The following is a 6,733-nucleotide window of genomic DNA, read 5'->3' as shown; positions in this document are numbered from 1 at the left end:
CCCCCCCCCCCCCCCCCCCCCCCCCCCCCCCCCCCCCCCCCCCCCCCCCCCCCCCCCCGGCTCAAACTCATGATTCTCACACAGCGGCATTAGCACCAACATCCCTTCCGCCCTAAAATGCCTCCTCAGCTGATTCCATATCTTCACTGTGGACTGCACCACTGGGCTCCCTGAATACCTACCTGGAGCCATTGGCAAAGCTGCCATCACAAGAGCCCTCAAACTAGACCCTTTACAAGATTCCTCGTTCATCCTAACCCACTTAACCCCTTATCCTTCGCCGCACCTTATCTACATTCATCGCCCAATAATAATGAAACAAGTTCGGCAACGCCAACCCCCCTGCCTTTGAGCAGGGTCCTCCCCACTGATGGCACCTTCCCCATCCATACAAAGTCCGAGATGATCGTGTCCACTTTCCGAAAAAAAGGCCTTCAGTATAATGATCGGGAGAGCCTGAAAGATAAACAAGAACCTCGGCAGAATATTCATATTCACCACTTGGACCTTCCCTGCCAGTGTTAAGTGCCGTGTATCCCACCTCTGAAGATCCTCCCTGGCCTCTTCCACCAGCTTCGTTAAGTTCCACTTATGGAGCCCTGTCATCTCATTCTTCGAAACGCCAATGAGTGAGGCCCAACTTACTCAACCTCTCCTCATAAGAAACTCCCTCCATACCTGGGATCAACCTTCTCTGGACTGTGTCCAATGCTGGTACATGTTTCCTCCTTAGATAACGGGCCCAAACCTGTTCACAGTGCTCAGGATATCCTATGCACATGCACCTTCCAGTCCCATATCCATTCACAAATATTTCAGAAATAAAAGACTTGCATTTATAAAGTGACTTTGACAACCTCCAGATCAAACGATGAAATACTTTTCAAATGTAGACACGGTTGTAGTGTAGGAAAGGTGACAGTCAGTTGATATCATAGAATTTACAGTGCGGAAGGAAGCCATTCGACCCATTGAGTCTGCACCGGTCCCTGGAAAGAGCACCCCACTTAAACCCACACCTCCACGCTATCCCCATCACCCGAGCACCCCACTTAAACCCACACCTCCACGCTATCCCCATCACCCGAGCACCCCACTTAAACCCACACCTCCACGCTATCCCCATCACCCGAGCACCCCACTTAAACCCACACCTCCACGCTATCCCCATCACCCGAGAACCCCACTTAAACCCACACCTCCACACTCGCCCCATCACCCGAGCACCCCACTTAAACCCACACCTCCACGCTATCCCCATCACCCAGTGACCCGACCTAACCTTTTGGACACTAAGGTGTTATTTATCATGGCCAATCCAGCTAACCTGCACATCTTTGGACTGTGGGAGGAAACCGGAGCACCCGGAGAAAACCCACGCACACATGGGGAGAACATGCAGACTCCACACAGACAGTCACCTGAGGCCGGAATCAAACCCGGGTCCCTGAAGCTGTGAGGCAGCAGTGCTAACCACTGTTGCACCGTGCCACCCAAAAATAAACCCAAAAGGAAAGGGCATCATCTTGCTGCTCAAAGGTAACTTCACCGTGGGCTGCACGGTGGCACAGTGGTTAGCATTGCTGCCTACGGCGCTGAGGACCTGGGTTCGAATCCCAGCCCTGGGTCACTGTCCGTGTGGAGTTTGCACATTCTCCCCGTGTTTGCGTGGGTTTCACCCCCACAACCCAAAAAAGATGTGCTTGTTAGGTGGATTGGCCATGCTAAATTGCCCCTTAATTGGAAAAAGAAATTGGGTACTCTAAATTTATTTTTTAAAAAGGTAACTTCACCGTGGGGATGGGACCTGAACCTGGGCCTAAGGGGCGGTCAGTCCATCTCCTTAACCACTCGGCCACCCCCATCCCATTATGAAAACCAGGTCACTTATTTCAAATGCTTTCTCTGCCCTTGATGAGTCACGGTTCATTTTTTGGACAGCTTGCCTGGACTCCACCCTGCCCAGCAAATTCAGGAAAATCAGCCTCAAGTCGGTTCGGCAAATGAAAGCCCATCAGAAACTCTGCCAAGGCACCCCCCGTTGTGGAATATGGGATAATCCTTTACGACAACAAAAAACCTGAAATCTTGGTGTCCAAGGAAGTTGCCGACTGTTTTCTCATTCTGGCTTTGAAGGTCTGCACAGCGCGTTCTGCCAACCCTTTTCAAGCGCATGCCAGCGTTTGCAAATCTTGATAGTACTTCTTCCAAGTTGGCTGAGTGTTCCTCTTCTTTGGAACCAGTAATCAGGACATCAACGAAATAATCTGCAACTTTGCGCTGTCCCTGCGACAGATTTTCCATTGCGCACTGATGATATCCTGAATGGTAACCAAGTATATTCACATATACCTTTGCGCATGTTGATGGTAACGTACTCTGGGGGTGCCTCATCTAACTCCAGTTGTAAGTAAGTATGGTTCATGTCCAACTTGGTGAACGTCAAAACCCAGCGAGTATACTGTACAGGTCCTCAATCTTAGGTATGGGATCCCGGTCCAATTTGGCCACTCGATTGTGTGTTAGTTTGTAATTCCCGCAGATTCAGACCGTCTTGTCCAGCTTGAGGACAGGTACGATGGATGTGGCCCACTCTGCGAACTGTACGCGTCTTTTTTTTATATTATTTTTATTTTTAAATTTTCATTAATAACAAACATGGCACCAATATCAAACCGCCCATAAACCAGCTCATACATAGTACATAACCATGATAACAACATATAATTTTTTTAAAACAAAAGAAACCCACAACAGATTTTATAACAACAAAGGATACAAGAGCGATAATACAAGACCAGAGATGTACTTCTGAGGCTGTATAAGGCTCTGGTCAGACCCCATTTGGAGTATTGTGAGCAGTTTTGGGCCCTGTATCTAAGGAAGGATGTGCTGGCCTTGGAAAGGGCCCAGAGGAGGTTCACAAGAATGGTCCATGGAATAAAGAACTTGTCTATTGAGGAACGTTTGAGGACTCTGGGTCTGTACCCGTTGGAGTTTATAAGGATGAGAGGGGATCTTATTGAAACGTACAAGATACTGCGAGGCCTGGATAGAGTGGACGTGGAGAGGATGTTTCCACTTGTAGGAAAAACCAGAACCAGAGGACACCATCTCAGATTAAAGGGACGATCCTTTAAAACAGAGATGAGGAGGAATTTCTTCAGCCAGAGGGTGGTGAATCTGTGGAACTCTTTCCCGCAGAAGGCTGTGGAGGCCAAATCACTGAGTGTCTTTAAGACAGAGATAGATAGGTTCTTGATGAATAAGGGGATCAGGGGTTATGGGGAGAAGGCAGGAGAATGGGAATGAGAAACAGTCATGATTGAATGGCAGGGGCAGCACGGTGGTGCACTGGTTAGCACGGGTGCCTCACGGCGCCGAGGTCCCTCGTACAATACGGGCTCTGGGTCACTTCCGTGTGGAGTTTGCACATTCTCCCCATGTTTGCATGGGTTTCGCCTCCACAACCCAAAGATGTGCAGGGGCCACACTAAATTGCCCCTTAATTGGAAAAAATGAATTGGGTACTCTAAATTTATTTTTTTTAAATGATTGAATGGTGGAGCAGACTCGATGGACCGAATGGCCTAACTCTGCTCCTATGTCTTATGGTCTGATGGTCTAAAAATCACCTACCCCAACAATAATACTAACCGCCACCCCGTCATTAACAGCTGATGGTGACTCTTTAAAGGAGCAAATTAATGACTGCCACCTCAGGTACAATTTCTCCACTGATCCCCTAATGGTGTACTTGACCTTTTCAAGATTTAAAAATTCCATGAGGTCACCCAATCAGGCGGAGGCACTAGGCGGAGCAGAAGATCTCCATCCCAGCAGAACTCCCCTCCGGGCTATCAACGAGGTAATGGCGAGAACATCTGTCTTCACCCCGGTTCACAGCCCCGTTGAGTCTGACACCCTGAAAATGGCCACCAACGGACAAGGCTCCTGATCAATGTTGAGCATCGCTGACATGGTGCTGAAAAAGGAGACCCAAAAGATTATCATTCTTGGACACAAGCAGAACATGTGGGTGTGGTTAATGGGCCTACGGCAGCACCACTCACACTTGTCCTCACTCCCAAGAAGAACCCACTCATCCTCGCCTTAGTTAGGTGAGCCCTATGTACCACCTCGAGCTGAATGAGGTTGTACCGTGGGCAGGAGGTGGTGGAATTCATCCTACAAAGATGCTCATTCCACACATCCTCATCCAGAATGGGCCCCAGCTCCTCCTCCCACTTCACCCTTGTCTGATCCAGCAAGATAACTTCCATTCACATGACCTGTCCACAAATATTTCAAATAGCACCCCACAGAGACCACACCAACAATGGGATTATCCCCACCAGGGAGGGTTGCAGCGTTAAGGGAAATGTTGGCAAACCTTCTGGATAAAATCACATCATTGATAATATTGGAACAAGTGTGTCCCTGACAGTTGTAATTTTGCCGAGAACTCCTCCCAACTGGAAAAATGTCCCTCCATGAACAGATTTCGAAAACACTCCAAAGCCTTTCCTTCCCATAATGTAAACATCACATCCAAACCCAACGGCACAAACCAATAGTTACAGCATATGGGGGCCAGCAATGTAATGCTGCCGAAAATGCCTCCATATCAGAGGAAGCAGTGGCCTCGTGCTATTGCCGCTGGACTAGTAATCCAGAGTCATGCGCTAGGGACCAGGGTTCAAATCCCACCAAGGCCAGATTTGAAATTTGAATTCAATAAGAAAATCTGGAATTAAAATGATTGTCAATTATAAAAACCCATCTGGTTCACTAATGTCTGTTAAGGAAGGAAATCTGCCATCCTTACCTGGTCTGGCCTACATGTGACTTCAGACCAACAACAATGTGGTTGATTCTTAAATGCTCCCAGGGATGGGCAATAAATACTCAGCCAGTGACGCCCATGAACCATGAACAAATTTTTAAAATGTAGAGATTATCACCAGGTTCAAGGAATACCTCACTGGGGAGAACGGGAGCAAAGCCATAATCAATCTGCAAATCCTTATACTTATAGACTTATCCTTATACAAATCCTTATCCTTACCCTTATACAAACTCATCCTCACCCCACACCTGACATGGAGTCTGACCAGCACCTTCACAACAATGGCTGCTCAATATTAAAGGAGAAAATTCTTACCAAATTCTTGGTAACTTACCCACCCAAATAAATGACTTGTGTGGTGAATTGTATACCTAGTAATTCACACTGTGTTGTATTATATGTATTGTGTCCTCGTGGGCTCTGTATGTGAGCCGTTGCGCGGCTCTGCCCTAGGGGGAGACGAGGAGTTTGTACTGGGCTCCACCCATGGCTCCACCCATGGCTCCTCCCACTAACCGGAAGTATAAAGCACTGCAGTCGTAAGCCTGCTCTCAGTTCATCTCATCGCAGGCAGGCTCAGTTGTAAGACTATTAAAACCACTGTTCACTTCCAATCACGTGTCTTGTGAATTGATGGTCACATCAACTTGTTCACCTTGGAAAAAAGCCTCAGTAAGGAGAAGTGGGAGGCGTTGGGACAGAATATTCATCTTATTGGTCTGAACTCTGCCTGCCAAGGACAGTGGAAGGTTATCTCACTTCTGTAAACCGGAACTCACCCAAGTCACCAGACTTACGTAGATTTATTAAATTTAGAGGGCGTGATTCTCCCAGCCCCGCGCCGGGCCGGAGAATCGCTGCAAACGCGCCATGCTGCCATGATGCCGGTGCGCGATTCTCTGAGGTGCGGAGTAGCGGCGCCATTTGTGCCGGCATGTTCGGCGCTCCGCCGGTCGTGGGCCTCTGTACGAGGCCGGGCCGCCGATTTTCTGGCCCGAATGGGCCGAGTGGAAAAAACAGAGTCTCGCCGGCGCCGTCCACACCTGGTCGCTGCCGGCGGGAACTCTGCACAAAGGGTCGGGGGGCGGCTTGTGGGGGGGGGGGGGGGGCTCCGTTCCTGGGTGGGGCCTCCGGTGGGGTCTGGCCTGTGATCGGGACCTACCGATCGGTGGCCCGACCTCTTCCCCCCCTCTAACCACCATGTACCTACCATCAGGATCCACAACAGTTCTGTTGACTGATCCTGTTTAGTGATCATAATTGCCGCAGTGACCCTTCCATCAGAGCCTGAGTGAAATGTATGTTCCCCCTCCCCACCCCCTCTGTAGTCTGGTCTGATCTCTTACCCGCAACTGAGTCTCCTGCAAAAACACCACATTAGCATTGAGATTCCTCATGTGAGCAAAAACTCTCGACCTCTTCATGGGCCACCTTATCTCTTACGTTCCAGACGACCAATGAAATTGGGGTGTCTCCCCACCCACCCGGGGGTCTCCCCACCCACCCTGCCCTCCCTAAACCACAATTCACACTGCCTGCATTTACATACATGACAGTTTCTTACAAAATAAATTTAGAGTAGCCAATTATTAATTTTTTTCCCAATTAAGGGGCAATTTAGCGTGGCCAATCCACCGAGCCTGCACATCTTTGGGTTGTGGGGGTGAAACCCACGCAGTCATGGGGAGAATGTGCAAACTCCACACGGACAGTGACCCAGAGCCGGGATTGAACCTGGGTCCTCAGTGCCGTAAGCAGCAGTGCTAACCACTGAGCCGCCGTGCTGCCCTACATACATAATAGTATAGCCATAGATTTAAGAATAGTAACTTTTTTCCAAATCCTTTCTGTAGAAAAATAGTCCAAAAAAATCTGACCTGACAT

The sequence above is a fragment of the Scyliorhinus canicula genome, chromosome 6 (assembly GCF_902713615.1).
Source record: "Scyliorhinus canicula chromosome 6, sScyCan1.1, whole genome shotgun sequence".
NCBI classification, from domain to species: Eukaryota; Metazoa; Chordata; class Chondrichthyes; order Carcharhiniformes; family Scyliorhinidae; genus Scyliorhinus; species Scyliorhinus canicula.
This window is presented reverse-complemented; position numbering follows the sequence as displayed.